This window comes from Canis lupus, chromosome 4 (assembly GCF_048164855.1).
Source record: "Canis lupus baileyi chromosome 4, mCanLup2.hap1, whole genome shotgun sequence".
Lineage (NCBI taxonomy): Eukaryota > Metazoa > Chordata > Mammalia > Carnivora > Canidae > Canis > Canis lupus.
Window position 1 is genome coordinate 83,519,764 of NC_132841.1, and position 26,892 is coordinate 83,546,655.

The 26,892-nt window shown below is 35.9% G+C and overlaps 1 protein-coding gene across 3 annotated transcripts in view; it reads left to right on the forward strand.

Annotated features, from left to right (window-relative positions):
• Positions 1 to 26,892, forward strand: part of CDH12 (cadherin 12) — a 954,721-nt gene that overhangs the window by 564,667 nt on the left and 363,162 nt on the right. The window contains exon 1 of one of the 3 annotated variants that reach the window (XM_072825029.1): positions 26,483 to 26,725. The exons of the other annotated variants lie outside the window; for them this stretch is intronic. The gene's annotated coding sequence lies outside the window, so the exon portion shown is untranslated. Of the gene's footprint in view, positions 1 to 26,482; positions 26,726 to 26,892 lie in introns of those variants that run through there. 3 annotated transcript variants of the gene reach the window in all.

A 26,892-nucleotide genomic window follows, 5' to 3' on the forward strand; every position in this document is an offset into this window, starting at 1 on the left:
TTGTTTTTTTCTTTCTTTGTTTAAGATTTTATTTATTTATTCATGAGAGACATAGAGAAGTAGAGACATAGGTAGAGGAAGAGGCAGGCTCTCTGCAGGGACCATGATGTAGGACTCGATTCCAGTACTCTGGGATCACGCTCTGAGCTAAAGGCAGCCACCCAGGTGTCCCAAGATTTTGGATTATTGTGTTTTCATTTTCATTTGTTTCCATGTATCTTTTAAAATTTCTTCTTTGATTTCACGGTTGTCCCATTCATAGTTTAGTAGCATGCTATTTAGCCTCCATGCATTTGTTCTCTTTCCAGATTATTTTTTGTGATTGATTTCTAGTTTCATACTGTGGTGGTTTTAAAAGATGCATGATATGATTTCAATCTTTTTGAATTTGTTGAAACTTGTTTTGTGGCCTAACATGTGCTCTGTTTTGAAAATATTCCATGTGTGCTTGAAAAGAATGTATATTGTACTGCTTTTGAGTGTAACGTTCTTATATTTGTTAGGTCCATCTGGTCCAGTGTGTCATTCTTTGGTGGTTTTTCTCTCTGGATGATCTAGCCATTGATATAAATAAGCTGTTAAAATTCCCTACTATTATTGTATTACTGTCAATCACTTTATGTTTGTAAATAATTGCTTTATGCATTTAGGTGCTCCCATGTTGAGTGCATAAATGTTCACAGTTATTATATCCTCTTGTTGGATTGCTCCTTTTGTCATTATGTAGTGTTCTGTTTTGCTTCTTGCTACAATCTTCATTTTAAATCTTCTATTTTGTCCAATATAATTACTGCTATCCCAGCTTTCTTTTTATTTCCATTTGACATGCTATAATATTTCATATCAAGGAAGATAATATATTGATTGTAAGAAGCAGTATTGGGATGGATATCCTCCTACAAATGTTATCTAAATAACTGGAATCATATTAATTGAACTGAGTCCTAAATTTTTGGTTAAAGTAAAAAGGACATAAAAAGAAAAAAAGTTTTATTCTGCTCTGGTACTCTGTGCATCTGATGCCTGTTAGCTTGTCACTAATAATGGATTGTTTCACTTCATGATACAAGAAATTCAATTTACCTTGAAATTATAACTATGCTGGCAGTTCTCTCTTTATAACTTTATATATATATATATATATATAGAGAGAGAGAGAGAGAGAGAGCAATGTTCTCTATTTCAAAATGGGCAAGATAATTATAAAAGTGCATTTAATGAAAATATATGCAATAAGGCTCTCATTTGATATTGTATTCTATGAATTTTGGATTTCATGCAAAATATATGTTCCTCTTGGCACGTTTGAGTTTGTTCTGGTTATACTCACTTTTAAAATTAGCAAGTTTTCTTTCACACCTATTGGATAAAAAAGTTTTTAATTATCTGCCTTATATTAGCACTGGCAAGAGAATCTTCCCAATGCCTTTTCTTTCCCTCCTACAGTCTTGCCCCTTTTCAAAGCAGTTCTTTTAGTAAGGCCGACCAAGCTTCACCGGCTTTATTATGGCCTCCCTTTCAGGAATCACAAATATTCTCATGGATTTTGTTTACACTGAGAATTGTTGGAATGGTATATAAGACACACAAGATTGCTAATTATCTATTTGAATTCTCATAATCATCAAGCCCTCAAATAAAGATGGATTGCTTGACTACTTCTCCAGCTGTTTTCTCCAGGAAAACTTCATGTGTTACACGGGCTTCACCAGGAAAAGACATACAAGTGACAAATGACAGTGTTTGCCAACTGTTAAACACATGCAAACCCTTGGAGAAGTTCTTCCCAGTTACAGCAGGGTGATAGCTCTGTTGTGTAGCTTGGGAACGGAATCTATTTTAAACGTTGCCCGGAGAGGTTGGTCTGCTCTTGAAGCTCCTTCAAGAGTTGGCATTCAGAATAGGGTCAGTCAAGAAGGTTGCTGGCTCCATGCCTGAATCTTCTGTTTTGTTTAGCTCAATTAGATTCAAATACACAAAACATGCCAGTGAGAAGAGAAGGTCAATCATTTGGAAATTATATTAATCCTATCTTGGAGGTAATTTTTGCCATGTCTAGTATATCTTCACTATGAATATGAAAATTAAGGAGAACACTATAATAAACTGCCATTATATGGAAAAATATATTAGAATCAAGTCAAAAGCTTATATATAATAATAAGGCATCCCTGGTGTTATAAATTGGCCTGCTCAGCATGTTGCCTTCATCATCTTCTGTTTCACAGAGTGGATTCTCTTTCTAAACTACATGTGTACCTTGTCATTATCATGCTTTGTAAAAGGCTTTTACCTTAAATTTTCACAAGACAAAGTGAAGTATAAATGGGAAACACTTTGGGCAGATCACTTGAAAAGCCAAACCACCAGTATTAATTTATTTTTTCAAACTCAATATGCACGACCCTCTTTTTTTTTTCTCTTGTTATTCCTTTATTTTATACTATCCCTATTTATTTTTTATACCTCCTATCATCCATTCCGATATAGGAGCCTAAAAGTAGAGAAATAATAACAAAATTAGTATTTTACCAGAAGAGTTAAAGGAAGACTATATAAGATAATTTGTTTTTTAACTCAAGATGTCAATCTGCTTCTGTTTATTATATATACTAATCATCACATGACATATCCTATTATACTGATGTAGTTTGACTTAGTGTATATCCATACATTCATTTCTCCCATGGCTTATAAGTAAAGTTTTAGGTTTTATCAGACAAATTAAGGCAAATCATATAGCATTTATGCAAGATGAAGGTCTAAAATGCAAACATGTAAATAATGATGTATTATTTCTGGAGTTTGGTCAGATATTATTTCATATGCTTATAAATAACTTTGAATGTATCCTCATCTATGTATCATGAGCTACCTGTATAAGTCTCTTCCAAGTTTTTGATTGGGATGTCAGACTTTGTTGATTTGTATGAACATTTATATAAAGTAAAATAATAATAATGATAATAATAATAATAATAATAACAATGCTTTGTCTTTCAAGTGGGATGAAAATATTTATAGATTTTACTAATATTTTTAATTTATTATTTTAATATATGTATTGATGCATTTGCCTATGTGCTTTATGGCATCTGAGTTTTCTGTCTTAGAAAAGTATAGGTAGAAAATTGAATACACACACACACACACATATATATATATATATATACATATTCACAGATATTCAAATAATAGATTTAAGGTAGCATAGGTATAGCTCCATCTGTATTTGTAAGGTTTAGTTTTATTGCTTTTTTTAAATTTTTCTACATAAAATATATTATTTGGGATAATTAAATATCCTAAACTGATACTTAGATGTGTTTTTTTGCAGACAAATGAATTTGGAAACCTACAAATTCATTTTTAAAAGGAGATAGGAGGATCCTTGGGTGGCACAGTGGTTTAGCGCCTGCCTTTGGCCCAGGGCGCGATCCTGGAGACCCGGGATCGAATCCCACGTCGGGCTCCCGGTGCATGGAGCCTGCTTCTCCCTCTGCCTGTGTCTCTGCCTCTCTCTCTCTCTCTCTCTGTGTGACTATCATAAATAGATAAAAAATTTTAAAAAAAGTAAAAGGAGATAGGTAACTCATAATTTTTATTTTCTTCATTTAAAATTTTCCATATCAACTTGTAAAATGGTAGACATTTTGTACATTTTTTTGTATAAACTAATCCATAGTGATCATATAAACAATAATAAATGACACTGTTGGGACTATGGATTAACAATTTTTTTAATTGATGGAATTGTGACACTTGGGTCATGTCGAAGTGTACTTATTACCACGATTATTGGACAGAACAGTGTCAACCAGTTTAGTTCCAACTAAACTTCTATAAAATATGAGTCACATTTCTGTGTGTTGTCTTGAAATTTATAGGCCTTATCTAGTTTTTCTTGTCCCAGTTTATATCATTCACTATCAAAAATATAACCATGACATTGATAAAATGTTGCTGTTCATGTTGTTCAGAAAATACTGTATCTTAGGAGAGTCTCTCTATAAAACACCATTCTGACTCCGAAGAAATGGCATTTGGTGTTTGATCACTCGCATTAATATTGTTTTATTTTTATATCAAACAGTAAAGCGGCAGTAACATTGAATTACTGATGACATTTTTATTAGCAAACTGTGGACTTGAGATGATGCTTCTAGTTTACTGGACACAGTAGCAAGCTAACAAGTTAGAGTGTTTGAAACATTCAGGGGCTTGTACATGAGCAAAATTGCCTTTTGGCCACACCCACGAGGTCATTTAAGATAGCCACATATAGAAGGAGCTGGATATTTCTTATAGTAGAACCTCAATAAATATATATTGAATTGGAGGCATAGTTACTAGAACTCCAAGAAAGAGACAGAAAGGCTGAGAAAGATAGAGAAGGAGAAGGAAAAGAGGGAGTTAATGAGGGAAATGGAGAGAGAGAGAGAGAGAGAGAGAGAGGAGTTCTCAACTATGTAGATAAAGAATTTTTTTTACAGGGTATTAGAAACATCTAGAAATTAACTATTTCCAGCTTTATATTCCAATACAAAAATAATATCATTGGACACTAAGAATAACCAGCCATTAGAAATTTGTAATGTTATCTTACTAACCAGTATTTGGTGTCATTGATGTTCTCCTAAAGGTCACCGCTAGATGCAGTGGTTCTGTGTTCATTAGGTAGTTATTGGTAGGAGATAAGGACATTTATATTTAATGTACCAAATACTTTCTATCACTTAGAGTTCTTTAAATTTTTACTTTGCCAGTCGTTTCAGGAAATGACTTACGGTTCTGTGATTTTATAACTCAAAGTTGCTTCCAGGATTATATAGGATATATTTCCAAATAGCTTTTAAAACAATACCATTGTTACATACAGTTCTCTGGAAAATAATTGCAATTCACAAAAGATGTTTCTATTGTCTTGAATAAAAAATTAATGACATGTTTATTAAGACAAAATATCAAATAAACAAATTGGAAATAGAAAGCAAAATAGTGATTTATGTTTTTTGATTATTTAATATAATCCTATTTATGAATTACAATGAAATGCACATTTTTCTGTGGTCCTTAAGAATGTAAATGACTAATCCTTACAGACTATGTTTAAAGGGCTTTTATCAAAAAAAAAAAAATAGTCCCTATTTTAATTTAATAGTTTAGGGATTCTTGGAAAATATATTCTGAAATTTCTGAAATACCTGTATTCATGTTTAGATTCTTGCTTTTCCAAGAAATTTACCTGTTTTTTTCATGTATGATGTAAATTCCTACCCCCTCATTATTTCATTCATTTCATCAAATTATTTTTGATTGTTATATAGATGATGCATTCATAATGGTGAGTTGACTTTATTTTTGTCATTCAAGCAGGTCAAACAAAAATGTTGTTTTTATTTCCATATATAGTAAACTTGATTTTTTTGTGATTTTTCTATTCTGTTTATTTAGGCACCACTGTTAATATCCCATAAAATGTATAATTTATGGTGAAAAAACATACTTGGTTTTTATGTCTCTATAGGGAGATAGGAATAAATATGCCTCATGGTGCAGTAGTTTTCAATAAAAGGTTTACCTTGTGAAATATGGTTTCCATATGTATCTCTTGGTACCTACTAAATAAAGAGTTGTTTTAGCACTAGCATTTTTCTTACATGCTATTTTAATGATACTATAGATCTTTTTCATTTAATTTTATTAATAGTATTGAACATAAAATTCCCTAATGAACAGTTTTGGAATACCCATTCAATTAAAAAGAAAGAAATAACCATTAAAATAATTAAGAAAACCAGAGTTATTCTTCATAAATTTTCTAGACTTTGTGTTTAATCACATCCCACCCCACAGGAAATTTGAGCCAATAGATGTTGTTCTATTCAAAGCTCTCAGTCCAATTTATAAGGCATAATCAGTACTGTAAAGTGAGAATTTTCCTCTTTAGTGTTAATTTCCAGATAGTTCTGTTACATACTGATATAACACAAACATTAAAATGGAAAAGGGTCTATATAGATAACAATTTCATGGTTGTGGTGAAATGGATTCTGTGTGTGTGTGTGTGTGTGTATGTATATGTGTGTTTGTGTGTGTGTACACCCCATACAAACACATGTGCACACACGCATAGTTTCTCAGTATCATCAAGATTATTATCTTAAGGATAACTAGGTTTCTCTGCTACCTGAAATGGAGCATTCCCATGAAAGCTTTCAAAAGCCAAAATGACATAAGGAAGCAATCCCCATTAATTTATAAGGAAAAATTTTTGAGTATCCCTAGACCCTAAAAGTAACCTATTTTAGGCTGTTCTGATCCTTCACACATATCTTGCTAATGGTTGCACAAAATCAGTAGAGATAAAGCACAGATGCTCACAGACCCAGTTCAAAGCTTTGGGGACATGGTGCTAATCTAAGGTGACTGAACGTGGTTCTCAGAGAGGGAGCTGGGCTGGGCCTTTCTCGTTGCTCCGGGCGTGCACTGCCTCTACAAGAGTTCACGGCAAAATGAATGCTGAACACTATTTTCAGTCTTCTTTCTTTTTCATAAAAGCAGAACTCCTCTTCAGATTTCTTTTAGTTATCAAAAACCAGTACTAATTGAAGTCATTCTAAAAGCAAAGTGACCTAATGTGAACTTTCAAAAAGCAGGGGCTACTTATATAGTCTTGTTTTCCTAATGTTCTGTGTGAAATTCAAGTCACAAAATATGGCATTGTTATGTGAAAACAGTAAAAGAACACGCTAATGTGGCCATTTCGATGTGATTTACTATTATTATTCCATTTTATTTATTCATAAATCTGCTAAAGATGATAAGTTAGCATTCCACCCATTTCTTACAACAGGGTTGAAAAAGTAAAAGAGATGTGCAAATGCTTTGTGCAGTCTTCTCCCATGAATCATCTTGGTTATTAAAGAATTATGAACTCATTTTTGTGACAATAGTTTGTAAACAAAACAAACTACTTTGGCACAAATCTATTTTCTAGTGAATGGAAGGAGTAAGAATATGAACAGGGCAATCTGTCTGATTCTAATGTAATATTAAGAATATTGGGAAAACAAAGATAACATTATTATGTATTGTATCACACCAAAAAGGTAGCCCAAACAAGCTCCCTTTACTATTTGCTCACCAGTGTGCCATTTGTCCTTGAAAAGCACTGAATAAAAAGCAGGAAATCATCTCTCTTTCCATTGTTTTTTTTCATGTATGCCTTTGTATGTGTGTGGATGTGGGTTTTCTACATATTCTTAGCAACAAATTTCTACATATCCAAAACAGTCAAATCGTTTTGAGCATATATTTTATGCTTGAATTTCCAAATTATCTTGAATTGATATTCTCAATCAGTTTATCTGTAGTCCCACTCTCATTCATTTAGTGACAGACATTACTTTTTCTCACTCATTTTCATTAACCTTTGAAATGTCACTTGGGAAGATTAAAAATTAACAATGAAAAAGAGCTTATTATTTAAAATATAGCATGGATATAAAGTAAAGTGTGTATGTGTGGAGGAATCAAAGGAGGTCAGCTCACATGGCATTAAGACTTTGGGGGCAGCCCGGGTGGCTCAGCGGTTTAGCACTGCCTTCAGCCCAGGGCCTGATCTTGGAGACCTGAGATCGAGTCCTGCATCGGGCTCCCTGCATGGAGCCTGCTTCTCCCTCTGCCTGTGTCTCTGCCTCTCTCTCTCTCTCTCTCTCTCTCTCTGTGCCTCTCATGAAGAAATAAATAAAATCTTAAAAAAAAAAAAAAGTTGGCATTCTTGACTCTGCTGACAGATTAAATGCAGAGAATATCTGGAGTACAGAATGAATTGTAGATATGATGACCTAGAATTATTTTGGGAGAAATACCTGAAAGTTTAGAAACTAACAGGGAGTTAATTTTCCAAAATCTCGCAAATATCATTACAAAACATATTTTAACAAATAACTGAATACTGGGCATTCCATGTGAGGCATTCTTGTAATTTATATTATTTGCATTTACTTTCATGCTCTTTTAACATGAAACAAAGCCCAGTTCTTATCTTAGACATAATACCTTGTAATTTTTTTTTTTTGTGAAAGCAGAGAAAATAAAGTAAATTTAAATTGCATGTGCACTTGATCTTAGAAATGAAAGCAAGATGATTGAATAGAATAGGTATAAGTATGCATTTTTACTCTAAAAAATGAGAATGGAACACACCATAATAAATATAATCCAGGGAATTGCATTACTAAAGTTGGAATTGTATTAGTAAAAAGAAGGAGGCCCCTCACAGTGACAGTGAACAAAGGAAAAGATTTGTAAATATGCTAGAAGGAGGTGATAACTGCTGCTATAAATCTGATACTGTAAAATTCTTAAAAACAAAACAAAAACAAAAACTAGTGGTTTGATTGAAGATCTACTCAACTGAAGAATTATGGTGCCTGTAATTATGGATGGACAACTTAAATATCCCCTTCTGTAAAGGCAGTTTTATTAATATAACTATTAAACCAGGTTTATATATAGTGAAACAAAAGTTGTTTCTTTCAGGAGTTCATTGTATCTCTAATTACGTTGTGTTTATTATGGAACCTATAATTTTCATTAGAAGAAATAATTGAAAGAAAGAATGAGGTTTTTGTAATTTTTTTTCAGGATATGATGAATTTGACATGTAGAAGTGGTGACCAGCATTCATCTCTCATATCTGATTAAGGGATTTGTGCTTTCCCAGGGCACATTCAGGCTAATTAAAATCATGCTTGTGTTTTCATTAATGGGAGCAGAACAGTAATTCTTCAAGCTTATGATAAAAATGTATACTACATGATATGAAATTGAGTTCCCCTTTTGATTATCAGAGGTCAGGAGAGTAAATGATTCAGTTTTCCTTTATGAAAAATGTGTAATGCATGTATTTATTTATTATCTGTTTATTTTTTTTCCCAGAGCATAAAGGAAAACTGTTTATACACACGGAGATAATCTCATTTTTCATTTGGAAAAATACCCACTATTAAATATTAAAATAGTAACATTGAAATTATGCTTAACTCAATTTTTTTCTTATTATCTAACAGAAAAAGATATGTACTGTACTGTGATCTAAAATGTGAACACAACATGTTCTACTTCACAATTACATTTGGCCAATGTCCCTTTCAGATCCCTTTCTGTTTAGATCTATTTTTTAATAGACATATCGCTACTTGTTATTAAAGCTATATTAGTAATAGTAAATAACAACTACTATTAAGAACTAAGTATTACTGAAGCTTTCTTGAATGTGTTACTGAAATTAGCCAAAGATCCTAAATGTAGGTATTGTACTCCCTATTTGACAAATTTCAAAACAAAAGTTTTGAAGATTTACTAACTTTGTCCAGCTTTGGAGTTCTCATTTCATACCCAGCCTAATGGGACCATCATGCCCATATGAGGGTTAATGTTGGAAAGTCAACACCACGGACAACTAGAGGACAAGGGAATCCTAACCTTGCCACAGGTTTTAATATTTTTGAAGTTTCTCAGGCCTTTGAACAAATGAACAAAAATAAATTATAAATAACTGTATAAAATGTCTGTTGTACTGCAATGTCTTGTTTTCTCACACAAAGGAATGTTCTTGGAGAATCTAAATTATACTAGTTGAGGAAAAAAATTGTAATAGTTGAGGCTTCAAGTGTAGTTGTTCTTCAAAATTCTCACCGTGAGTAATTTGTTAATTAACTTCAAGAAATTCTGGGGGAATTCCTCCCAAAATGAAACAAAACATTCCTTGAGCAACCTATTTCCAAAATGCCCCAAATGAAGTCATCATTAATATGCTTCTAATTCTAAAAGATAATGTATATGGGACCTTATTCACCTACATAAACTGGTTCATTTAATTATTTAATCTCTGGATCTTTCAGTATTCAGATGATCCCCCAACCCCAAATAATAGATATTTTGCCTGATTCATTGAAGGAGAATACTAACCATATTGGGATTAAAACAAATTGGGGAAAGCCCAGACCTCTGGCCAACTCCACTCGAGATCCATCCAGGTCCTGTTTTATAATTCATTGGAAGACAATTGGGAGGTCTTTCTACATCACCCCAATTTTCGTAATCCTGATTAATTTGGATATGTTAAAATATACAACATGTCACATATTACCAAAAATTAAAATGGAATAAGAATACAAATGGCTATTGTCATAATGCCTCAAAATATTATCTTAAAAATTGGAAGTACCCGGTCTTACTCTTGTTTTCTACCTGTTACATTGAGTCAACACATTATCAGAATGGGGGAAAGGGCTAGGGCTAGTCCAAGCCACGTCATTAAAGGTCAGTTGTTAAGGTCGTCTGTGGCAGTCCATTCATTCATGTGATTAACTGTTTCATTGTGAGCACATATCATGTACCTGGAATGGTGCTGAGCACTTGTGATACAACAAGAAATAAAATGTGCTATCAGTAGGAAAGAGACTCGAGTGAGTTGCAATGGATAATGTTAGTTTTCTGATGCTGTGTAACAAATTACTACTAACTTCACAGCTTAAATGAACACCTGTTTATTATCTTACATTTTGGTATACCAGAAGTCTGGGCAGACTTACCTGTGCTCTTTATAGTGTCACAAAGTGGAAGTCAAGGATTTCCCCAGGCTGGCCTCTTATCTGGATGATCTAAGGGAAGATTCCAACCTCATTCAGGTTCTTGGCAGAATAAAGTTCCCATTGTAGTAGGATTGAGTTCCTATTTTCTATCATCTGGGAGTTTCTCTCAGATAGAGGCTACTCACAGGTCGTTTCCACGGGGTCTTCTCTATTTTTAAACCAGAAACAGGCCCCTCCCTTTTCGAATCTTTGACTTCGTCTTTGTCTTCTGTCCCCTGTTGGAGAAAATGCTCTGCTTTTAAATGGTGCATTAAATTAGATTAGGTTCACCAGGATAATATCCTTATTTACTTTCAATTGTAACTCTAACTACATCTGCAAAAATTTCTTTTACTATTATGAAAGAGTGAGGATCGTTGGGATTATTGTGGAATTCTTTCTACCACCGACACAGACAGGAGCAAAAATACAGAGAATAGAGAAGTTAGCCTTTGCAGAGTTCTCTTTATACTTGCATTTGATGCTGCAAATATCTCAGTCATGCAAACATCTAAACATAAAAAGAAATGTTAAAAAAAAAGGAGATTATGAAAAAGTGAGAAAGAAGGGGACCAAACTTCTCTTTTCCCAACCGAACCTAATTAATAATCTATGTCTGAATCTGTTATTCCTTATTCTGTTTCATGTTATACTCTTGATCCCTAGGTGTTTAGTTTTTGTTGCTGCTACTGTTTGTGTTGTTGTTATTGTTAGCTAACCACTATGTATTTGATGTTAACATTATAAAAGATTTACTTCCCTTTGGGAATTTTGCAGAGAGGTTTTAAATCATTAATCAAGTGAGTGTCTAGGTATATCAGTTAGGGTTACAGCAGAGAACAAGAACCAGTAGGCATGTGGATTAAGAATTTGATTGCCAGGAATTGGCTCATGAAAATGTAGGAGCTGGGTGGGCAAGTTCACCATTTGTAGGGCAGGCCATCAGAGGGCCGACTGAATCTCGGCGGCCCAAGCAGAGCTGCTGTCTACAGGCAGAGGGTTTTTATTTTTTTGTTTTTTGTTTTTCAGCTATGCTCTTCAAGACTTTCAGATGATTGAGTCAAGGCCACCCAAATGATTTGGGATTATCTCCCCTACTTAGAATCAGCTAATTATGAGCTTTAATCACATCTCCAGAATACCTTCATGGCAACACCTAGATTACCGGTTGATTACAGAGCTGGCGACTGTCACCTGGCCATGCTGACATAGAAAAAACACCATCGCTAGTTCTTGTCTTTGCTTTTAAACTAAGCGATATGCTTACTTTCCAAAGTGTCATCATGTCACACTCTGTTGGAACCAGAGAGGTTTTTTTGCGTTGATTTCCTCAAATGCATGTTAGAACGTCCAATACAACCATGCAGAAGTGTGTGAGCAAGTTCCTGGGGGCCTGCTACGTGACTTGGCCATCATGGTATTCTAGGAATAATCAGCCTCTTACATTTTTTTTTTCCATGAACAAAATTAGCAGACATCAATAGCACAAAGTAACACTATCTCTATATATTTTATAAGCTCATTTTGCCATTACAGTAAGTCAACTCACACTTCAAATTCTGGAGCTGGTCATTGGTGTCCACAGTCAGAGTAGTAGAGATGGTATCGGGACAAACGCAAAGCGGCACAATCCTGCATCTTCTTTCTACTTGGTGCCGTGTTTGCCCATAATCCGAAGAAAGGTCTTGAATATGGCATGATGAATAAGGCAACACTTATTTATTTGCCAGACTTTTGTGGTTACCTTGGTTCTCCAAGAGAATCTGTTGTTTTTCTTTCTCTGAGCCTTCCCTAAGATTACTTCAGTTCATATATCATACTATAGAATGACAAATTGATACTTTCTTTTCCCTAGGTAATTTCTTCGCGTACAAATAAAAGAGAAAGAAAAGGTCATTCATTTATCTACAAAAATGTTCAGTCAATAAACTTTTCTCTAAAAACAATGGCATTGTCTTAAAAATTTCAAGATAAAAATATGAAAAACCCATAGTAGAGCTATAATCCTTTTTAGTGATTTTTAAATGTCATTTCAGTTGTAGTACCAACAATTGCTGTCACTATCTTTAATTCATCATTTATTCATAGAGAATATAAAGGCTTGGAAAAGTGGGAAGACCAAATGATTTGTTTTAATTGCTATATGAAAGAGTATATTGACATTTTTCTTGTTTTTAGATTTAATAAAAATCTCCCATTTACTTATATTTGAGTAAAAACTCAAAGTTTTTTTTTTTTTTTCCCCAAAGTTTACATCCTTAGGCTAATTTTTTTTTTTCCCTGAGGGAAGAAAAAAACATATTAAAGAGCTATGCTTGTGTATGTTTATAAGCTTAGAATTCCTTTCTACATTATCATAAATAAATCATAATTAAAACCACAAGATCATCATTGTCTGGACAGGATGTACAACCCTATTGTTATGAGGAAGAATGACTGAATGACTTTGGTATGCTTTTTGAAATGCTATGAGATATACTGTGTGATTATTTCAATCCACAGATTTTACCTATGGAGAAGAAAATGTAAATATAAATCTATTTTACTGCAAGACATGATAACTTTATTTTGAAAGGGATTGAATTTGACAAGTGTTTAACTGAAATCAAAATATTAATGTATATAAAATATAGAAATTATTTCCACTATTTTATAAATTTATGGGTATCACTGTTATTTCATAGTGTGTTCTGTGCAAATCAAAATTTATGTTAAATCTCTTCTATACGAAACACAACTCGAGTAAGAGATGCACAATTCTTTTTTTTAATATTTTATTTATTTATTTATTTATTTATTTATTTATTTATTTATTTATGAGATACACAGAGAGGCAGGGGCATAATAATAAGGAAATAATAAGGAGATAAGGAATAATAAGGAAATAATATGCATGCCATCTCTTTGAAAAGTTTGTAACACTATAAACACATAGAGCTGGACTTCCGAGCAGACTCGAGCAACTGATGACTTTCAATCCCTAGTAAGCCAATTCCCAACATTATTGATTTGAGGAAAGTTACCCTAAATTAATCTAAGTACTCTACCTAGCAAAAACTTTATATAACCTACTTCTTTGTAAGAGTTGAGGTCCTGCTAAGAAGTAGCTGTAGTCCCTGATTAGCTCAATGTCCCTGATTAGCTCTTACCTGCTTCCCTCCTGGAAAACTGCCTCCATTGCCCTTTGGCACTGACAAATTTCCTGATAATAATTGGTTTCTTCTGGAATGTTCCTCTTATGGGATTTACTGTCTTTGTGGTTCAATGGTTTTGAAAATACTCGCCCCCTCATCTTCCTCCTCAATTCAGGCCGTGTCTTTTATTGCCTGGATATTTCTTCTCAAGTCAACTTTGATGGGTATGTCAGTGTTTCATAGCCCTTCCCACACTAACTGGAAGATCTGTCTTTTTTCTGACTTAATCTCCTCCTCAATCATCCAGGATACTGAGGGGCCATTGCATATTGTGCTTGGGTGGGTGAAACCCCAACACTGAATTCCAAATAGATTCGGGCAGAGTTCCTAATATAAGGATTCCCCTTTGCCTACATGAATGTCGTACATCTCACTTGTTTGCTTCACAGCAATGGTCAGGAAAACCTAAGAATGAATTCCTTCTAGTAGATGTTCCCATGTTTTATACCAGGTCATAAAACCCAGTGGTACAACAGGGCTTCTCTGTTTACTTTGTCTGTGAACCACACCAGCAAAACTCCCTCATAAAGAAGCATCTGTGTACTAAATCAAACAGAAATATTTGTATTACACTACTAAAATTTTGGTTTTTATTGATGCCTTCTACATAGCGTCAAGAAAAGAATATGTCAGTTTTCAGTTTAGGGCCACTTCAAGACACCCTCAGCTTCAGCCAGCTTCTGGATAATTCTGTGTCTCTTAGTGACTTACACTCATTACCAAACCTCAGGTCTACTGAGCATTCAATATTTACCCCTAAAAGATGAGAATTTTAACACATTTTTAACACCTTTGACCAGCCTGTGTATTTCCCTAGCTTTTCAAAAGTTGAATTGAGTAGATGATCCTGAGATGGCTGGTCCCATATGGATCCTCAGCTAAGATGTTCACTCAAGGATCACATAAAAACTTAATTCAGAAAAGCATCAATTTTGCCATAAAGTTGCTCATTTTGAAAACAATCAATATTCACCAGAACAAGTATAATAATCTCCCCCTTAATTGCAAGTATCAGAGAGAAAACATAAAGTTTACATGGTAATAATTCTGGAATAAGTAGAATTATTTCAAGTTATTTATAAAGGGGTTACTCCTGTTCTTATTAAAATTTTTATGTATTTAAATTATTGCTAAATGATCATGCTTTAGAGTAAGTCTTATAGTTATGCAATTTTTTTCTTAATTAAAGCCACTAAAAGCAGAGTATAGCAACTTAGTTTTACGATAGTCCATCACCTTACAACTAGTTGTGTTTGTCCTCCACTGTTAATATAATGAATTGTATGCTTTAATTATGAACAAATATGTAAATTATGAAATGTTAATTTTCTCAAGAAATGTTTATTAATAATATATAATTCTTACATTTTCAGATCCATAGGACTGTGTTTAAAATTAGTAAAAACAAAACAAAACAAAAACACAAACCTTAAGTTGACAATTTTATGAAATGAAAAATAACTCATTTTTAAGTGGAGAAGGGTACATACACAGACTGAAAAACATTCGATTAAATTGTAAAGTTGTTTTGTCATGATGAAAGATGACTTGCATAAAAAGGCACCTTAAAATAACTAGGGTTTCTCCATTAGAAATCAAGCCCCTAATTTTGTGTCTTTAGATAAGAAAAATAACACTATGTGATAAAGGTAAATGGTCCTTGTTTTGTAGCTCCTTTGAGATAACTGCCCTGAATAAAATAGTTCTGGTGTGGTGACTTGTGATAGCTTTTAATATACCCAAGCAGGGCAGAAACATCTGGAAGCCTAATTCCCCGAAGAGTTTCCTGTGCTGGTTTTAAACAGAATAGTAAAATGATGGAGCAGGTAAACATCTGCCAGTTACAGGAAACCAGTATTTTGTTCAATAGGGTATTATACTGTGTGTTCAGCAAATATTTACTGAGGATCTATTTTGTATCTAGTAACTACATTGAACACTGTGAGAGCTATCAAATAGTATAGGTCCTTTTATATAAACACATCATGTTGAAATTTGGAAAGAAGTCAGATTAGTCCCAGGAATGAAAATCTAGAGATCAGGAAATTATTTTCTGATAACAATTAGAATAAAGAGCCTGGCTGTTTTCTTTGAAATGGTTGGAAGTCACTTTATAGGCACATCAAGGTGAATTTTTAATTATAGGCAAGAAATTTACATTTTATTCAATAAGCAACTGGGGAGTATGGAGCTTTCCTTGACAAATGAGTGACATGTCAATTATTAAACTTTATAATGAATAATATACCTTCAGTTGTTCTTAATCACGATCAATAGGCTATGTTGGGAGGTAGGGGTAATAGCTTCTGGAATCAAGTTTGAGATATTATTGGCCACCTAACCTCTCTGTGAGGACTGCAAGAAAATAATAACCCCCTATACCACTATGGGGAACATAGCTGCAGTCCAAAAGCTGAAATATAATGAGTTCGACTAAATTGTCATGGTAGGCCCTATTAGCATTAGTCACTTAGAGCCAAAGCCAAAGAAAACACACTGCGTTAATGATATTATGGATATGCCGGGGTGGAGGAGAAGGAGCCCTTATCTTTTACACAGCATACTGAAATATTTACAGATGGAATAATAACAGGTCTAGGATTTGCTTCAAATGTATCCAAGAACAGAATGAGAGAATATAGAGGAAATGAGATTGGCCACAAATAGCCAAAGGATGAGGCTAGATGATGTGGACATAGATGTCTATGAATACAGTGTCTTTTACTTTTTATATTTGTCTGAAATTGTGTAATGGAAAATTGGAAAATAATAGAAACTAAATGAAAGGAAATGGGCTCTTTCTCTATTTCTACTCCAGTACTCACCACAAATCTCAGGTTTCACCCCTTGAATACAGTGACCCTTCCAGAGCTCATTCAACATTTAAGAGCAGATTACACAAAAGCATGAAAGGGACTTTGCTCAATACTAGAATATTTATAAATATATATATTTTGTGTGTGTGTGTGTGTGTGTGTGTGTGTGTGGTTAAGGCTTCTTCCTACAAGCCATACTCTGACATGGTAGCTGCTCTGTTTTTCTATGGGATTAGAATCAGTTTTATTGATTTTACCCATCCTTGATGAAATAAGACAGAGTGAAAATGAGAATACAGTCGATATCACTTCTCACCCCTAAGGAGTTGGTACTGATGGTTTTCAGTTGGTGCAAATTCCAGTATCACCTAAAACTGACCTAGGAGAAAATCAACATCCGCTCTGAAAGAAGTCATATATCTCTAACTTAAAGTATTTAAACTGAACTTTATGAGATTATGTAAATTATAGCTGGCCCCTTCACCTTTACTTATTACAGATATATACAAAAAAAAAAAAAAAAAAAAAAACAAAGAATTGGAAGAGGAAGAGATAAGTAAAACAAATGAAAGATTATCCTTTTTCTTCATTTCCCTCTAGCTTACACTTCTTACATACAGGGGCCGGTGAGTTAGCCTACCAAAGCTCCAAAGTCAATCAAGAAAAAGTCTTTAGTTTCTCATGATGCATAACCTTCCTTCAAAAATGTGCAAGTAGGCTGTTGTATATTACCGCCTGCTTTTTTCTATAAAAAGACTATGAAAACGTACCCATGTTCAAAATAGATAGATACAATATGTTGATGATGCATTCATTTATCAAATTTTCTTATTTATATTTAATCAGTACTTCAGTATCTACAGTTTTTCACTATTAAAAACAATGAGATACTGTGCAAAATGTTCTCAATAAACATCTCCAGAGTCATCCACTTTATGTATACACAAAGTGACATTTTTGTTACAAATGTCAAAATTGTTCCCTTGAGATTCGTAGCAGTTTATATGTCCAATGGCAATTAGTTATAATGCTATAATTATAACATAATTGCCAAAAAAGAATGAAGTGGTATAATCTTATTTTACATCTTTAATGGGAAAAATAGCCTCAGGATTCCCAATATAAAACAACACTGTGACATGTTTAGACTACGTCCAATTGGACATGATCATTATAATTAAAAACAAAATTTTCGTTAGTGTTTCCATAGTGTGTATATTGCCAATTAATGAAAAACAGCCATTAGCATTTGTTCAGCCTTTATTTTCTAGCAATTACCTTTTTGGTATTTGATGTCTATTAACTCATAATCCTCTGCCCTCATATCCATGAATTCTTTTCATACTATCTTACTTTCCTTTCTTATCTGAGGAAACGAAGGCAAATGTGGTTTAAGCAACCAGCCCAAAGGTTCACAAGCACTGTGTGCTCCTGTGGTGCTGCTGTGTTGTTTTAACCCCAGGGAGTGAGCCACCCATCTTCCTTGCTATTTTTTTCCTTGCTATTCTTATCACAGTTTTTACCACTGCACCATTATTACAAAAACTTCAATCCATATATTCGATGCGCATAAGGTAGTAAAAGTGTTATCTTAGACTACTCACCAGTAGTCTGGTGAGTAAAGCCCTGTATTCTGTGGATAGTTTAAATTATTTTAATAAGGAAAACAGAGTCAGCAAGACAGATAAAAGTGACCTATTCTTTACGTTGTGGCAGCAAATTATTGACTTTTGCAGAGACTGAGAAAGAACAAGTGGGCACGAGAGGAAACTGGGTATTAGAGTCAGCGTAACCGAGGGTGGAAGGAAATGCAGCATTCAGAAGTTAATGAAATCACCATAAAACCCAAAGAAAACGTTCAATTTAGTAATAAGAGTAAGTAAGAGTAAGGGGGAGATCCTTTTAGAGCCACTGTGTACCAATATCAGGTTTATGATGCTATATAAAGTATTTTCAGCTTCAGGCCTGTCAAATGCAGTTAGAGCCTGAGAAGGCTCAATTATTTTTCTGTAATATAGAGTCACCTGCTGTGGCATCGATGCTGAAGATACGCTATGGTAAGACTTCAATACACATTAAAGAGAAGTTAGAAATAAATGGACAATGATAGATGTGTATCAAGAAGTAATTAAGCATTTCACAGCAGCCATTGTTTGAAATGGAATGGCACTTTATTTCCCTATATAAAATTTTACTGAACTATTATCTGGATAGGTACTAGGACATTAAGTTTAAAGTTGTCTTAAACTGTGATTGAATGAGGGATGCTGTGTACAATGTAAGAAACCGTTAGAAATACAAAGTGGGTGATTTTGTGCCGTCCTCAGTATGGCTTCTTTAGAAAATAGGACACAGAGTTCAAGGTGTGCACATGGTTATCTTAGTATGGATATGAGATAGCATTAGCCGTGTAATTGCATTCATGTTCTATTAAAGAAAAATTGAGGGAGATACGTAGTTTTGCGACTTTATGGAACTTTAACATATAAAATAAGCTGCACATATTTAAAGTGCACGTTAGATGAGTTTTGGTGGATGTGTACAACGGCCAAACCACCACCATCATCAAGATAGGGCACATTTTCATCATTGCTTTGCCATCCTTTTGCCATCCCCTTTCATCATGCCTTGGCTACCCCCATCCTCCATCAATCCCTTTCCTGCCTTCTTGGTTGAATTTCCATATTTTTAAATTTCTCCTAAATGGAATTATATACTCGTTGGTTGTGTGCTGTCTGCGTCTCACTCTTTGGAGTCAGCACAAAGACCTTGTGGCCCGGTTGTTGAGTACATAGGTGGTGTGTTCCTTTTAATGGATGAGTAGTACCTCATAGTAGTTCGCTCTGTGAGTGTACCTGTTGGTGCATTTGGATGGTCTCTGTTTTTTTTTTTTTTTTTGTTACTATTGTGAGCAAAGTCAGTCATTTGTATATCAGTCTTTGAATGGAGATTTGCTTTCTCTTCTTCAGAGTAAATACTTTGGAATGAAATATATGCATCACACAATGGGCATCTATTTAACTCTTTAATAAACTGCCAAAATGTTCTCCAAAGGGATTCTACCATTTTGTATTCCCACGAGTAGTGTGTGAGGGTATAATCCATGGTCTGCATCATTGTCTGTACTGAGTATTGTGTTTTTTTTTTCTTTTTCTTTTTAATTTTAACTATGTTGATAGATGCATGGTAGTAGGAATGACTTTAAACAATTAAACATTTCATTCTGAATTAGAGGCTCCGTGTAAATTAGGATTCGCTAGTTCTAGTTTTTAGTGAACAGCAAATTAATCAGCTACTGTTTTTCACTTTGCTGCTCCCAGGTCTTTCTAACGTCCATAACTTTATACTCTGGACCTTCCCTGCTTTCTGACTACCCACAGAGGGGCAGAATATCTGCTTCATAAAGAAATAAACACATCTTTCTTTTTTCTACTAAGTAAACTGTTCATTACATGGTATTTTACGTGTATTTCTTTGCTGACTTGTGTTTTAATCACTGCTAAAAATGTGTGCGGCTTGGAATTTATATCCATAATTCCAGACAGCATTCGTTTTCAGTGGTTTTAAGTAAATTTGATATGAATTGAATTTAATGATCTTAAGGTTGAATATATTATTTACTTCATTTTGTTTGCACTTAATCATATCTACAAGATGCAAAATAAAATAAATCTGAGCTAACAGGAAAGGGGTGAAATGCCAAGCAATTGTGTCTACTGAAAGCCATTTGTTTTCTTTTAATTATGTCCTGTGCTTGCCTGTTTCACTTTAACTTTATACTAAAGTGTAAATGTAGAAGGACAAACATTATATGTTCTCATTCACTTGGGGAATATAAATAATAGTGAAAGGGAATATAAGAGAAGGGAGAAGAAATGTGTGGGAAATATCAGAAAGGGAGACAGAACGTAAAGACTCCTAACTCTGGGAAACGAACTAGGGGTGGTAGAAGGGGAGGAGGGCGGGGGGTGGGAGTGAATGGGTGACGGGCACTGGGGGTTATTCTGTATGTTATTAAATTGAACTCCAATAAAAAATAAATTAAAAAAATAAAATAAAAAATAAAAAAAAATAAAGTGTAAATGTGGTTTTAAAAATACAAAATATATAAAAATAAAAAAATAAAAATACAAAATATATTAATGTTATATGTTCATTTTTCAATTATGTTTCCTAATTTAATTCTCAATCATTTTAATTAAACCACTTTTCATTTTAAATGACCAGGACAATGAAGAAATAGGCTAAGAATCCATTCTAGTTGTAATGTAACAATAATGTCCCTTAAAAGAGATGTATTAAAAAATAAAATAAATAAAAGGGATGTATTGTAGTTACTTAAAAAAAATAGCAACTTTTTTTCATGTACTCCATGTGCAATTCCAAATCAATGACTCGTGGCTGATTCTTAAGTTGCTTGAGCTATGAAGACAAAATTATTTTCCCATAATGTCATTTACAGAATAAAATAAAACTTGCATGACAGAGTGGGAGAGGGGAGAAAAAATGGTTTGCTCACAGCCTTTTTTTCTTGACTGCCTGATTATTTCTGAATTAAGTAGAAAGGATATCCCAAATTGTTACCCAAATAGGTAGCATAATTTAAGAGCTGACTGAAATCTTAGAGATAATATATTCTAATTTCCTCACATTTTCCAATGACATTTTTAAATGGAAGCTTTTTATCATTATTAGTTTTAATTTTTTTAAAGATTTATTTACTTAAAACTGTATTTACTTATTTGAGAGAGGGCAAGAAACTGATATATATATATATATATATATATATATATATATATATATATAGAGAGAGAGAGAGAGAGAGAGAGAGAGAGAGAGTATGAATGGAGTGAGGGGCAGAGGGCAAAGCCTGATGCAGGGCTCTGTCCTTAGACTCATGAATCATGAGCTGAAGGCAGATGCTTAACCCACTGGGCCACCCAGGTGCCCCAAATGATTTATTTACCTATTTTAGAAAGAGATTGAGAGAGAGAGAGAGAGAGAGAGAGAGAGGAGTAGGGGCATAGGGAGAGAGTCTCAAAAGGACTCCTCACTGAGCATGGAGCCCAATGGGGGGCTTGAGCTTATGACACTGGATCAGGACCAGAGCTGAAATCAAGAGTCAGACACTTACTGAACCACCCAGGTGCTCCATTAACGGGAAGCTTTTTTAAGTGGTTCCAGGTTATAAAGCTAGTGGTGACAGAATTTTGAGTGTAGTCCAAGCTTTCTAATACCCAGTTGAGCTTTCTTTATTCCCAGAAGTTCGCAGTATTTCAAACTCATGAGTATTGGGTGCCTGGGTGGCTCAGTCAGTTAAGTGTCTGCCTTTGGCTCAGGTCATGATCTTAGGGTCCTGGGATCGAGCCCAGAGTCACACTCCCTGCCATAGCGGAGTCTCCCTTTCCCTCTGCCCCCACCCCAGCTCGTGTTCATTCTCTCTCTCTCTCTCACAAAAATAAATAAGTAAATCTTCAAATTCATGAGTTTTTTTTTTTTTTTAAGATTTTATTTATTCATGAGAGGCACAGAGAGAGAGAAAGAGAGAGAAAGAGAGAGGCAGAGATACAGGCAGAGGGAGAAGCAGGCTCCATTCAAGGCTGGGCTACCCAGGCTTCCCGAAAATTCACAAGTTCATATGAATGAAATTGCCCTCATTCATGTGAGCTGGCTTCAAAATGGGGACAATTTACCTTAAAGGCTGTTAAATTCAGCCATTCCACTTCTCTCCTTACACATAAGCAGAAACAGGTATAATATATGAGAATGTTATGTACACTATATGAGAATGGTAGTATTCAGCAAACATTCCTGTGTTAGTATTAGCTCAGTGCTGCTGCTGAAAGGTCAATCTGTTATTATATTGTTAGGCTGCTTGCTTGTTTTACTTATTTATTTCTTAAATTTAAAACCATTAACACTAATGTTTTGGGATTGCCTGTCTCCTGATAATTAAATCACCCCAAAAAGATGGAGGGAGGTAATATTTGAATCTGAAGTCTGGACAGAAGAAGATGAGATTGATGTAAGAATCATAAGACTGATATTTACACAATTATCAGAATAGAATAGAATGGAATAGAATGGAATAGAATAGAAAGCCTTCTTGATCTTGACTATTATTACATGAGAAAAATATGAGAAATCTAAGTGGAGAAATTTCGGGACATACCAATCACAACCTTCCTACTAGCTCAGAGTATTTTTCGTATTTATTACATGATAATCTCAATTCTCACTCTTTAGCACAAGCCCAAGTAAATGAAAGGAAGAGTGGTTTTCTATTAGAGTCTTTATTGATGGCAAAATGACTCAGACAAACATTTTTTTAGATTTGGTGAAGAACAATAACCTTTGTCTGGAAAGGAAGACATCAGATTTTCCACTAAGTATCAAAGACCAAAGGACAATTACTTGGCTCTTTTTATTCCTAATTCCCCATCATTAAAATATGAATAAAATACTTATCGTAACTTATATCATAAGATTCCCGTAAAAATCAAATGAGATAATAGGTGGGAAATTTCTTGGCAAAGTTTAAGGACTGAATTAATTTGAGTTATCATTATTCTTTTCTTTTAGACAGGATTTTTATTATTAGAAGCCTTGAAAAAGTGTGGTTACATTTCTCTGTAAGATTATGAATGTGTCTGATAATTTCAGCAGACCATAGGAAATGATGGAATCAAGTGAGGTTTAAGAAACTTCTAGATAATGCATAAACATGGTGGAAATGAATTCTTCAGGTCCATCATTCCTATGAGCAGTTACTTTCTTCTGCTGAAGAAATGAAATATCACAGGACATCAAAATCTTGGCTTATTATATAATTAAGTGTTCTTGACATAGACATGTGTTAGGGTAAGGTCATTTTCCTGTTTACAAAACAATAATTACCATTTTTGAAGAAGGAGAAGAGATTGCAAAAGGAATTTTTGTGTGTGCTGATGAAATTACATTGTTTGGAAGTTCTAGATCATTTATTTTTTAGGCTAAAGAAATTTCTGTTGTTGGTTTCTTTTGCTGCTAAAATATAGGTAACTATTGTGGCTAAACTTTTATAGGATAATATTTTGTTAGTTACAAGACTTCATTTTTTAAAGATACAAATGTGTATTTTTCACATTAAAAAAATAAGAAAAGTTTCCTATTCTTTTAGAAGCAGGTATTTTTTTGTTGCTGTTGGTTTTAATGTTTGGAAATTTCCAAGCACGACGATTTTACTGTTCAAGTGACCTGAGCTTTAATGTCGGATTAGCTCTGTACTGGCTGGGAGGCACTGATAAATTTAGTTGCTCCTCAGAATCTTAGCTTCACTCATAAAAATCTTAAAAAATAATAATAATACCTGCTTGATAGGACTGTTCTAAGCATTTCATGACAACTGTTACAGTTAAAGTGCGTGCAAAACACCTGACATGTGGTGACAATTGAATGCCTAATATCTAGAGTTATCACTGCTCCATCTTCACCATACTTACCCCCCCCATACTTATTCTTTGTTACTCATTTTTTTTACTTCTTTGTAAAATCAATTATTTGTTCAACTTGGGTTAAAAAGACTACCACAGAACCACTGATAGCCTCTGCAGGAAATATATAAGGTAAAAGACACTTGGAGCCTATGAGAACAAGAAGACCCATCATTTAGAAGTAAGATCGGTGCAAATCCTATGCAGTCGGGGCTTTCTGGGTAGAAACGACCTACAACAGCACAGTGTCAGCTGACCTTAGCAGACACTTGTTAGGGCCCAGCTTGTGCAGTTTTTCAAACAGCATTTTAAGTGAGCAGTGATGCTAATTACTAGGGTTCAAGAAAATCAGCACTGTCTTAATTAAAAAGTTCTAAAAAAGAGGTTGCTTTTTTAAGATCTTCAGAACGGGGCTTAAACCAACACAAGAACAGAGTGCTTTCATTGCACGGCCACCCAAACATGAGAACCTTGGAATCCGTCAGATTTTCAGTTACAAGTGCTGTGTTAACAACTCGTCAGGCTCCTCACGGAAGAATTTGCCGTTGTGTTTCCTGTCGACTATTTATTTACAATTTATGTGCATCAATTTTGATTTAAGCAGCCTCTTTTCTACTGGAACACTCTAAGGCCAGTCTATAATTGGATAATGGATTTCCTGTTTAGCAGCCCCAGAAGCTACTCTCCCTCTCCTGGAGCATATGGACTGGGTTTCTTCGCCTTCACCTCTCCCCCTCCACCAGAGGAGGGAGCAAGAGTCCTCCTCTGCAAGGCACACAGGCTCAGCCTGGTCCTGGGGCTTCTCACCTGCGCCTCTGCTTTATTCTAGGATCCGTCCTATTATAGAAACTCGGTGATGCTCAAGTTTTATTTTGTCCAATAAGTTACAACAAAGAGCTTGCATTTTAATGAAATCCCTTTATCTTTCTTTTTTTTTTTTTGGAAATGTATTTGGGAAACGAATGCTCTATAATGCGTTGCGCATCCCTTTATTGAAATGTGACATTTTTCTAAGATAGATGTTAATATTGAAATATTATGATGCAAAAGCGCCCCCCCTTCTGTCTGTCTTACAGGCACACGTCAAGGGAATGCCATATGTCCCTAGTGAAACCAACTTGGAAAAGCAGAAATGCTGAACATATCACACAGTACCATTGTGAGGGGACATTTGTCAGTTTTCTCCCTGGCAATGAGATTTTTCTCACCCTCAAGACATGCAAATGACTTTTTTTTTTTTCATCTGTTCTTTTTATGTCATTTGGATAATCTTCCCCTATGGAAGTGAGGGCTGTCAAAAATTAACCACTTGGGGCGTCAGCCTTTAGCTACGTGACCTTTTTGAGAAACCAGATCTCTTCAGGGGAGTGGTAACTTTTAGGGCAGAGCTGCCCAGGTGGCCAGTGGGCAGGTACCAGCAGGTTGTTCCCGGCATGTGACTGTATAAAAACGTTTGACATTTTTTGGGGGGAAAAATAAATAAATAAAATAAAACGCTTGGCACTTTGGATGCCCTCATCTTCTGGCTTGTTCTTGTTTTAGGAATCACTGTTTGCCCTGATAACGGGAGAGAGGATTCCGTTAGGTGTCCCGCGGTCACTCAGCCTCATGGTATCCTGCAAATGTTTCTGCAAAGCCCGCTGCTCACTTAAAATGCTAATTTGCAAGACCACGTACCGGGGCAGGGCCGTATTCTCGGCGCCTTGGTTTTGAGCATCCCCGTCCTGCAAGCCAGCCTACTGAGTGCCAATACTTTCAATACATCAGAGAGTCGCGCACTCCGGAGGGCTGGGATCAAGCTCCAAAATCCATGTGACGTAGAGCTGGGTTGAAGAGTGTGCCAGGCTTGGAGCGGAGGCAAATGCAGCTCGTGCGCTCTCTCTCTCGCTCTCTCGCTCTCCTCTCTCTCTTTTTATACATCCCATTGCTTTAACCATTTTTCAGCTTGAGCCTTTTTTTATTTTATTTATTTTATTTTATTTTTTTATTTTTTGCAAATCAGCCCTAGCAGCCTAACTGCCTCCGCGGACCTGCCCCCTCGCAGGGTGCCCGGCACCTGAAGTCCCGCGGGCTGCACTGCGCGCCGGCGCGCATCCCCGCGCTCCTCGCAGCCAGGCTTGCGCGCCCCCCCCCGCGCGCCCTGGGCTGACCCCCCGGGCTGGGAGAGGCCAGATTCCCAGGGGAGGCCCGGGGAGCCCCTTCGCGATTCCCCGGGGGAGGGGAAGAGGGGTGCCCAGCGAGCCCCCGGGAGCGCCCCCCGCCCCAGCAGGTGCGTGGCCGCGGGGACCCGGCGGGAGCCTGACGCGGCGCTCAGGGAGCCGGTGCACCCCGTCGGCCCCCCACAGCTCCCCCAGGGGTCCTCGCCTGCTGCTCGCTGCCCGCAGGAGCCCCGGAGCATCGCAGGCTGCCCTGGGCGTCCCCGCAGCCCGCGGTGGGGCGGGGAGAGGGGCCCTAACCTGACCGCGGGGAGCGCGCGGGGGTTAGGGACGCAGCGCAGGCGGCCGCGGGCAGGTGTCCATGGCCAACTTGGGCCCGTCCTCCCGGTTCCCGGCTGATGAGACGCGTTCCTCGCCGGGGTCGCAGGGAAGAGCTCCGCCAAGGTAAGGGGGCTGCGCGGGCCGGGCTGCGTCGCCCCGAGTCGTCCGCAGGGAAAGTTAGGGACCCCGGGGCCGGTCTGCACTGCAGCAGGCACCTGGCTGCGGGCGAGGCCGGGGGTGGGGGGAGCAGGGTCCCCCCGCCTCGCACCCGCGCAGGACACAGGGGGACA